Below are 10,415 nucleotides of genomic sequence, written 5' to 3'. Positions count from 1 at the left end.
GCACCTGCATATGGTTGACTTTGCAAGTTAGAGTGTCCATCTTTCTGTCCAGTGGTTGAATGCTCGCTTGCCCTTGGCCCAGCATGATTTTAATGTCGCCTCTGTTTGGGTCCTGTAGCATGGCCCATGAGGCCCCCTCTGGGGAACAGATCTCCGACGTCGAGGACTTGGCAGGAGTCTCGAAGTGAATCCTAGTCTGCTGCTTGCTATTTTTCTGTGATTTCGCCATCGTGGCAAAGCAGACTATCCACCACACCCAAGGATCCTCTATTAACCACTGATGTCTCACCGCGGACCAGAGGTTATTGTTGCAGCATGTATGTCCTGCTGCGATGAGCAGAATGGTGGACGTGGTCTTTCCCTCACGTATACCCTGCAGGGGCCGATTTGTGGGAGCTAAACCCACACAGTGGGCCTCATTACGAGGAAGGAGGTAGCCATGCCGCTTTTTGCGGCATGGGTACCAGGTCCGGGTTCCCTGAATGGGGAAATACCGGGCCATTCCGACCTTGGAGGGCCCGGTATTTCCCCATTCAGGGAACCCGGACCCGGTCCATTCCCATTTGAGCCCTCAGAGGGCTCCCCATTCCCATAGGGCTCAATGGGAATGGGGAGCATGCTAACAAGGGGCCCGTTAATGATGGGCCCGTTGTTAGCATGCTGGACGGCTCACAGGACCCACTAAAGACCTCTGGTAAAACCAGGCGTCCATAGTGGGTCCCGCGAGCGGACCTCGTAATGATGCAGTAAGGGGTTAACGGAGCTCTACCGGCCCCGTTAACCCCCTACCGCCTTCCTCGTAATGAGGCCCAGTGTCCTTGAACACACAAATTACCTTCTAGGCTCCCTCTGCCAGAGAGCTTTGTGTCCACTATGTTGGCAGGAAGTGTAACCCCCCTGTGCGCGATCTGCCTGTGTTTTTTAATGCACCCCTCCACCGGGGCTTGTTCCTCTCTGCTTTGTTCAGGATTTGGGGAGAGACACCAGACTGATCCGGGGTGACCACGCTCTCTCCTCCCACCAGCCTGTGTCCCCTTATGTTTATCTTCAAGTAATATTTGTTTACTTATTGTATTTTTCCTCTCTTTTACACACTTTTGGGGTATATTTTTGTTGCCCTAGTCCGCAGTGGCTCTTCTTATGTGGGTGGCTGGTGGGGCACTGATGCAGCGCCGCCCGCTCCGGGACTGCTGTGCTACATGGCAAAGGGTCCACTCTGTTAGGGAGGAGCTGCATCACCTGTTTGCGCGATTCACTAGCGGTTGGCCTCTTCGCTGTCCTCTGGCCTGGGTATGGATGCTTTCCACCCCCAGCGGGTGGCGTCTCTTGAGCAGGATGACCCTACACGATTTGGCACATTGTTGAAAGCAAGTCACAAAGTGGGTATCAACCTGGAAGCACTGAAGAAAAAGTGTATCAAGTAATACCAAGAGAAGGGAGTCATTCTCCTGGTAGAAAAGATGAAGTTGTGATAGAGACGCCAGGGGAAGGGAGTCATTCCCCCTGGCTTTTTGTAGAACGTTGCCAAAAGCAGATCTGGAGAAGGGAGGCATTCTCTTGGTTCTAAACCAAGACTTGATGTGAAACAGCCAGGGAAGGGAGTCATTCCCCCTAGCTTTGTTGTGCATTGTATCAAGATATACCAGGAGAAGGGAGCCATTCTCATGGAGAGAACATTGTGTAAAGACTGGTCTTAAAACCTATAAACAAGAAGAAGAGAGTCAATTGCCCCATTATTTTTGTTTTGATAGAACATTTTGTTAGACGCCATTCAAGAAGCAGGAGAGGGGAGCCGCTCTACTTGAAGATGGAACTTTGTTAGCTTCCTTTTTAGTCATAGTGTGGGAGGTAGGTTATGGCACAGGACGGTGGACTTTGACTGACATTCTGACACACCCTTTTAGATTAGTTTTGAGTCAGGGAAACCCCTGTTAGAAGTTAGGGATAGTGAAGACCACTTTTTCCATTTCCAAAATAAATGTCTATAACCAAAATCATGCCACCTTTGTGTCAGTCGCCTTTTTTGGCACCCTTAAAGTTATAAAATACAAATATCACTTAAAACTCATGCGGCTGGCAAAAAATTCAGACATACGTGATATGAAGTGACCTCCTGGTACAGATTACACTGGAGTCTCAGGTAAGTGAAAGCGACTTTTACTTAGTTCCAAGTCCCAGGTTGGAAGTTAAAGGTACATATAATAAGACAGTTACAGGTAATTTACATGGGAGACATCCACCGGCACCCTCTATCGCAGTCAGGCACACTTCAACTGCCACACTAGGAACACTCCGCACATAACATTCTCACAGCACTCAGCAGCCAGGCAACCATAGCATTCTAAAATACATAGCAACAGGGGATAAGGCAAAGCCAAGTCTCCACACATCTCCCTCCTTTAATCAAACAAGACAAACTCCTGGAAAGGACACGCATACACTAAAAGCCCAAAAACATGTACACCCTAGAACACCACAGGGAAAACAACTAAAGGGACACAAACACTCTAAAGCCAAACATAAACACTAGAACTCGGGTATAACAATGCCCCAACAAGAACAGGGTGCTCCGCCCAAGGGAACATACCCTGTACCAGATTGTGTGTCCATGGCAGGCCACATAGTTGCACAACACACAAACCCACCCGGGTAAACCACCCTGCTGACCCAGAGACCACCACCAAAACACCATTGGCCCAACATGCATTGCACCAAACACCCCAACAACCAAATGGGTGGCAAACACTCCTAAACATACCTCCTGGGTGTCCAACACCCAACCTACCCCTGGAGTGAACGTCCAACACTCCCACCACAGCCAATACTCAAATGGCACAGATTTTGTACAAACCCCGGAGGCAGCACGTAGGTAGGCCATAGTTCAAAATAGCTGACACTACACCACAACAGAACAAACTTCAACTTAACTCATGGTTTGCTAGGCAACAAGTTAAGTTTACAACACAAGACAAAGCAACATAAATCTGCAACAACACAGCACACAGTAAATAAGCCCCACGGGTACACATTAAATGAAGAAATCCCTATACCTGTCAAGTCTGTGCCCTAGCATAAAGTGGGCATAATGCTGTTGTTCCCTGTGGAGGTAAAAGTAAAACAAACCATAGATCACACTTGTTACTCTCATTTCTAAGTCACCATAGTTGTTCTTAATACTTAACTTGAACATAAACAGAGGCCACATCAATTATCAAACCCATCGAGTGTAGCATCCAGACACACTCCAGCTCTTACAGTGGCCCCAACCACAAACTTTTATCTAACACATTACAGCTGTAACTTGGTCCATATAACATCTAAAGCCTCTTAGGCCTCACACCACACACTAGCTATGCTGAACAAACATTTTCCAACACAACCATGAAGGACACTAAAACTACAGCCCCACACAATTCCTAGCCTGCTTTTCCTACCCTACACAACTAAATATCGATTAGCTAAACACAGCACACCCAAGTCAGCTGGCCCCACAACAGTACCTCTGGGTCACACACCCTAGTTCTCCACCCCTCTGTGATATACCGCTCAGCCCAGGCTCTCCAGGACAACAGGCAGCAAAACTCGAACCCGATTTCACACAGTGCTCCCTCCTTGCCGGTGCCATGACAATTAGAAAGCCTCACTGCAGAAGACCACTCTGAAGCTCCGCTGTCCGGCCCAGCTGAAGATGTGTTGGGGCCCATTTCAACCTAATGGTTGGGGGCTCCCCTTGGGGCTAAAAACAGTCTGTGGCACCCTTGGGGTGCAAACATTATAACAGAGACAAAAAAAACACCCGGTGGTTAAGAGTCACTGATTGTCACGAGACTGCAGCCAGCAGGGAGCTCAAACACTAAATACCCACTGATTATCACCTTGTTTGCTTTTAAGACTGGTTCCTCCTCATCAGTCACTTGCTGCCAAAGAAGCATTTATAGCTTTTCAGTGATAATCAGTGGATATTAACCCACAGGTGCATCTCTTTGTTTTATTAAAGGCTTCATTTGCTGGAGCCTTTCAGGTTGTCACTTCCAAGGAGCAGTCTGAAGGGCTCCAGCAAATTAAATAATCTATTGCTGTATTATAAGCTTGCAGATTGGCAACATGAGAAAAGTTGCAGTGGGCCCCCTGAGGCTCTAGGCCCCTTTCATTTGAAAAGGTTGAAAGGTGCCAGCACTGCATACGATGCTAGATTTATTTTTTGTTTTCCTGTTCAGTTTTTTAAACATTTGTAGATAGACATTCAGTGCAGCTTGTTCTAATGCCCTAAATACAGTCTTTCTTTCCATTTAGTGGATTTTACAAAACATTTTTGAACTTTTTCGCACTTCACACTTTGCATCGCAGGTGGCGTAGAGAGAAATGTGTGTTTTTCTCGGTGAAGGAAGCACTTAGATTGCTGAAACTTCATATTGGAGCTCACTAGTGTCATGGCATTGCTGTCATCTAATGTACATTGTTAATGCATTTTTGAGGCTTCAAGGGGATGAACTCAAAAGTTCACCTGACACAGGCCATCGAACCCAAGTAGTCCTATGAGAGAAAAAGTGAAAACAAATTAAAAGGCTACCTACATATGCTGGACACTCCATCTACACCACTGGTGGGTTCTGAGATGTACTAATGCCAACAGAAACACAAAAACTATATTTGGACTTAACATAAGAATTAGTGACATCTTGGCAAATGTGCCACGTATGACCCATTTGCCAGGAAGTCACTTTTTTTTAAAAAGCTACCTTCCTTGTCAAATCTCCTTCCTAAATTCACATTTGCTAAATACATGTGCTAGGATGTTTATTTATGGTTTACATATGCCCAATTAATGTCTATTAGGGTGTCCAGATGTAGGATTCAGAATCGGTCTTGAAAAGTAAACGAGCAATAGCGTCTCACATTGGAATGTTCAAGTTTACAAAACAAAAGTGCATGTAGAGGTTATATACATATGTGGGCCACTCCATCTACACCACCAGTGGACCGGTGGATTCTGAGATATACTGACGCCATCAGAAACACAAAAACAATATGTAGCCTCGACATGAGAATACCTGACAACTTGGCAAATGTGCCATGTATAACCCATTTGCCAGGAAGTCACTCTTTTGAAAAAGCTACCTTGGTTGTCAAATTTCCTTCGTAAGTTCACAGATGCCACATACATTTAAGCAATAAACATGAAGAGCGCGGGCATTACCGGGTCATGACTTGCTTGCCCTCTCATCAGTTCCCCTCCTCAACCCATGTCTGGCTTTCAACAATACTCTGCTTTATAAAGATAACTTGAAAAGTACACATACCATAGTGTCACTCAAATGTATAAATCCTTATGGAACTATGTTAGGCAAAAGTGTACAATTGTGGCATTATTCCCCCCCATTCTTGACTGGCAGAGTACAAATACCAGAATGCAATTTCACAGAATACAAAAAAATGGTTGCTTATTGCAAAACATTCAAGGACTGACAGTAGCACAGTTTAAAAGGAATAAACACGAATGCTGTGTGTGTTTTCTTAGCGTGTTATGAGATATTCACAACTAAGAAAACAAAAGGCATGTCGCCGATCCATGCAGTAACCATGACCGACCCTGCTTAGTTTCAAGGCGAGGAAGGGGCTGGCCCCCTTAGGTGATTTGGATATATATGTCAAAGGGGTTTGTTGCCAATAGCATGTCTAACTCCCATTCCTCTTTATCCCATTGAGGTGGGACTTTCTTGCATTCATTTGACAGCTGACTATTTATTTTTTTATTTTTTACTGTGGTCCATCTCATTCGGTTACCCTGGTTATTGACTCTGTAGGTTGCTTCGTCTGGCTAGAGTGGGAATGCTGATCTGCCAGGATAGGGCTGTGTGGTCCCTTACCTCATTTTTCTTCAATTTAATGGGATGGTAGGTGTCAGTCTTGCCTGAATTAACAATGACATAATCTATATTGGAGTAACAAATACCATTTGACCAGGTGCACGTTCCTATGGCCAAATAATTTATTTTATGAGTTAGGCATTCTAAATCGAATGTGCTCATTAACTGCTGCCTTTCCATGCTCAGGAACACACATCTGTGTTTACTAAATGAAAATGTTGAACATTCAGGTCCCCAGCAATCATAATACTTCCCTTTGGGTTTTACTCGTCCCATTGCAATAACAGCTCCCTAATTATTTTTAAAATGTCATTTTCTTAAATAAAGAGGCGGAAGTCTGAATTACTGCTGAGAGGACATATTGCGGACCCACATTAATCTTTGCTGACAGATTTGCTTGTGACCCAATAGCCAATCCTCCACTTGTTCTACCTTTGTTCGAGGGGATCGCAGAAGTAATACAGTTCTTAGTCTGTGTTTAAACCTGAATAACTGGTGTCCATAGTGCATATCCAATATGATTCACGTTTTCTTAGTATTTTTTCCTAGTTGCCTCCTCTTAGTGGTAGTGTTACTTTTTCTATTCCAAAGAATTTCTTCTATGCGGTGACATTCTTGAAAGTGTGATGCTAATGGTGATCCAGGGTCTTGGTTGGTTATTGCTCTAATATGTTCTCCAATGCGTGTTTTCTTATAGTGCTTCCTATATACAGTTGGTTACAGATACATTTGATCCCATATATAATGTATTTGCTATTACAATTTATTAGATCCTTTATTGGTATATCTATTCCATTTGGTTTTTGTATACTTTTCTTTGCATTGTCTGAATATTTGCACATTAGGCAGTGTCCACATTTGTACTTACCGTGTACAGGCTGTCGCAACCACATTGTCGTACACCCAATTTTTTAGTGTTGCTTTTGGTAAAAGTGTGATGGACTTAACATTTATTTTAGGTTTTTTGTTTTGCGAAAAGTGATACTTGGTTGATCTTCCAATATGTGTTGGAAATCAGTATCAGCTTTTAGTATATTCCAAATTGTATTCAATGCTTGTTTTATCACATGATTGTACTATATGTCATTATGAATCTTACTTTGTCCGGCTCTTCCGATTTATGTGACTTAGGTTTATTTTGTAAGAGATCTTCTCTTGTCCTTGTTTTGGTTTTCAAATTCTTCCTGTGTTGTACTATTTGTTTTCAGCCTTAACATTTCTCCATATGGTATATTTTGGGTGACATGGATTGGGTGGTTGCTTGAAGCATGTAATATGCTATTAACCGCGGTTGGTTTGAAGAATAAAGTGGTATGAATAGTGTTGTTTTGGATATAAAGATCCAAAAAGTCAATTTCTGATTGGCTCTGTTGTACCGTTAGTTGTAAATTGTATGTATTGGTATTAAGATTACTGTGGTATTCCATTAGTTGTTCTGTTCCATTCCATATCATTATGATGTCGCCTATGTATCGACCCCAGTAGACCACGTTATTTTGACTGGTAAATGCTGTATGCTGCCATGCAAGCTCCAACTCATAATGTCCCATATATAAGTTGGCATAGGGTGGTGCGAAATTGGCGCCCATAGCGGTTCCTTGTATTTGTGTGTAGAGCTGTTTGTTGAAGGTATTGTTTGTCAAAGTGTAGTTGAGCATTTCCAGAATCATCAGGTTTTGTTAAAAAAATGACACTAATCTCATTAAAAAAAAATAGTGTGTTGTAAGTAGTCCCTTTTCATGAGGAGTGCTGGTGTACAGAGCTGAAACATCTAAAGTTACCAGCAAATAGTATGGTTCCCATTGTATTGTTTCCAGTTGTTGAATTATGCGCTTGGTGTCTTTGATGAAAGAAGATAATCCAGCTGCCAGTGGTTGTAAGTGTCTATCAATATATTCTGATATTCTTTCCGTCAGTGATCCAATACTGTTGATTATGGGTCGATATGGGGCAAATCTGTGAATGGTTTATGGGTTTTTGGTATGAAGTCGATGGTTGATGTAATTGGAGAGGAGATATGCATGTAGAGGTGTTCTTCTTCTGTAAGTAATCCATTGTCTTTCCAAAATGTACTCATCAGATTCCATCTTCTTGAAGCTGAGGTGTAGGATTGTGATTGAGTTTTTGGTAACATTGGGTATTATCTAAGTGTTTGGTTGCTTTTTTAACATAATCTTCTGTTTTGAACAACACTTTATTTCCTCTCTTGTCCACAATTTTGACTCTTATATTCCGATCGGCTTTGAGTTTGAGTACGGCTTGTTTCTGTTGGAGATTCAAATTACGACAAATTTTGTTTTTGGTTCCTTTTAAATATATTTCTCTGAGATTTAGTTGTGTGGCTTTGAAGAAGATACCTATAGAATTCTTGGCTCCTAAGATTGGAACAAATTTTGATCTTGGTATTGTTCTTCTGCAAATGTGCGCATAGTGTGAATATCTTGTGGCAATGATAAAGAGATCAACCAGGTTTTCTACGTGGGTAACTGATCACTCTGATGCAAGTATTCCACTGGATGATTGTGTTCTTGCTGTATTGTTGAGCAAATATTTCTTAAGCTTCAATTTCCTACATAAATGGAAAAGGTCTACTGTTGTTTTGAAATAGTCCAAAAGTTATTGGTTGGGCAGAAAGTTGGGCCTTTATTTAGGGCTGTAATTAGATGAGGTGAAAGATCAATTTAATTATTTATTTGCATTTCTTGAGTGTGCAACAGCCCAGAGGCATCGTCGCGCTTAAATCAAATTGTGTTAAGTTTACCACTAAGCTTTCTGCGGTGGTAGTTGATTCTTGGATCTTGTTTTCACTCCTATGTTTTTGTCTCCTTGGTTTGTTTATGTTGCCTTGTCCCCTTCTTCCCCTCCTGGGTTTTGAGTTTGTGTCGATGTATTTCTCCAATTTCGACTTACTCCTGAGTAGTTGCACATTTGTTTGTACTGTATACATTCTTTTGTCTGTTTGGTTTTTGTCTATTGATACTTGTGGTATAGCATCTTCATCTATATCATGTTTATGTTTATTGTGTTTATATAGCGCTTTACGCCAAAACGCTTTACATTATAACAACAAAGATACAATATCACTTACTGAATCTGTATCTGAAGATTGTGGAGTTATTTGTTGAGGGTGAGAGCCCGAAGGTTGACGAGGTATTGTTGGTTTGTAGGTTTTTTTTGCCCAATGTTTTGTGGAATGTATAAACTCTTTTAAATTTGTAGTCCATTTCATCCCTTATGAACTTCCATTGTTTTTTTATTTTAATTTCTTTGGTGTAGCGGTCTATAACATCATCCAAAATGTGATCTTTTTTTAATGTTATTTCTGGTATATTAGTAGCTTCATATCTTCTTAAATTTTTGTGATTTCCTTGGGTGATTTGTCGTGTAGTTGTTTTGCATTGTGTATAAGTCTATTGATCATCTCCTTCGAGGTGTTTGTAAGTAGATCTTCCCAATCTTTGAGACCTTCTATATCGTCTTCTTCGAAAGGAGGGAATATACATGAGTAGACCGCGTGGAATTCGGCCTACTTGTAAATATTTTTCTAATGTCTTGATCTCCCATTATTTCGATAGTTCCAATTTAAGTATCTTTTCTTGTTGTATAAAAAGTTTTCCTAATGACTGTGAAGGGACTCCTTCTGCTTCATCTGTCGGTTGTATATGCCCTGAAAATAACAATTTAGCCTCTAGATCACGATTTGAGTAATTTTTCAACATTTTTGTTACTTTGTTTTTTAAATTTGATATTTTGAAATAGGAGTCTGCCTGTTGGTGCACTTTGTAAGAGTTGATAAGGTAGATTCAGCCTTTGGCAGCACTTGGCATTTCTCCTTTTGTTATAATATGTTTTATGTTCAATGTGGGCTGCAGTGTCGGACTCTATGTGCTGTGGTTGACCAGGACTTTGAATTTAGTAGAAAATAAACTTTTTAGAATCCGATTATATTGCGCTTCCACTTTTGTACCGATGTTTCCAAAAGAAAACAATATTCAATGTTTACTTTTTTACCTCAGAATTTTATTCCAATTTAGATTAGCTTAATTTTGTAACAAAACATCAAATTGAATTACCTTCATTCAATTTATGTTTTTACTTCATTAGTTCACTTGGTCCAATTTGAATTGGCTTCATTCAAAATGTTCTTTGGCTTCCCAAAGTCCTTCAATTGTTCTTAGGATTGTTTATATTCAACCTTACGGATATTCATGAAGTTGATTAATTTCTCCTTATTTGACAAAAATTGTTTTTCTCCCCAACACGTGTTTCCCATTCTTTCCATGTGACGGTTCATCAGGAGGTGCAAACTTTGACTTATTGTTGGATAATCCTAAAAAAGATTTGCTTCTTGTGTTACTCTCAGTCCATTTGCGGAGTGACTTCCACTTGTTTTTAGAGGGGCTGCAGACTCCTCGAACTTCAGAGGGGGTTCCAAAAGTTATAAAAAAGTTGCTAGATCAACTAAGACATGGGCCCTCATTACGACCCAGGCGGTAAGTTTTCAACATTACCGCCATGGCGTAATTAACGTTTACGCCCTGGTGCGAT

The sequence above is a fragment of the Ambystoma mexicanum genome, chromosome 9 (assembly GCF_040938575.1).
Source record: "Ambystoma mexicanum isolate Mex_15411 chromosome 9, UKY_AmexF1_1, whole genome shotgun sequence".
Lineage (NCBI taxonomy): Eukaryota > Metazoa > Chordata > Amphibia > Caudata > Ambystomatidae > Ambystoma > Ambystoma mexicanum.
This window is presented reverse-complemented; position numbering follows the sequence as displayed.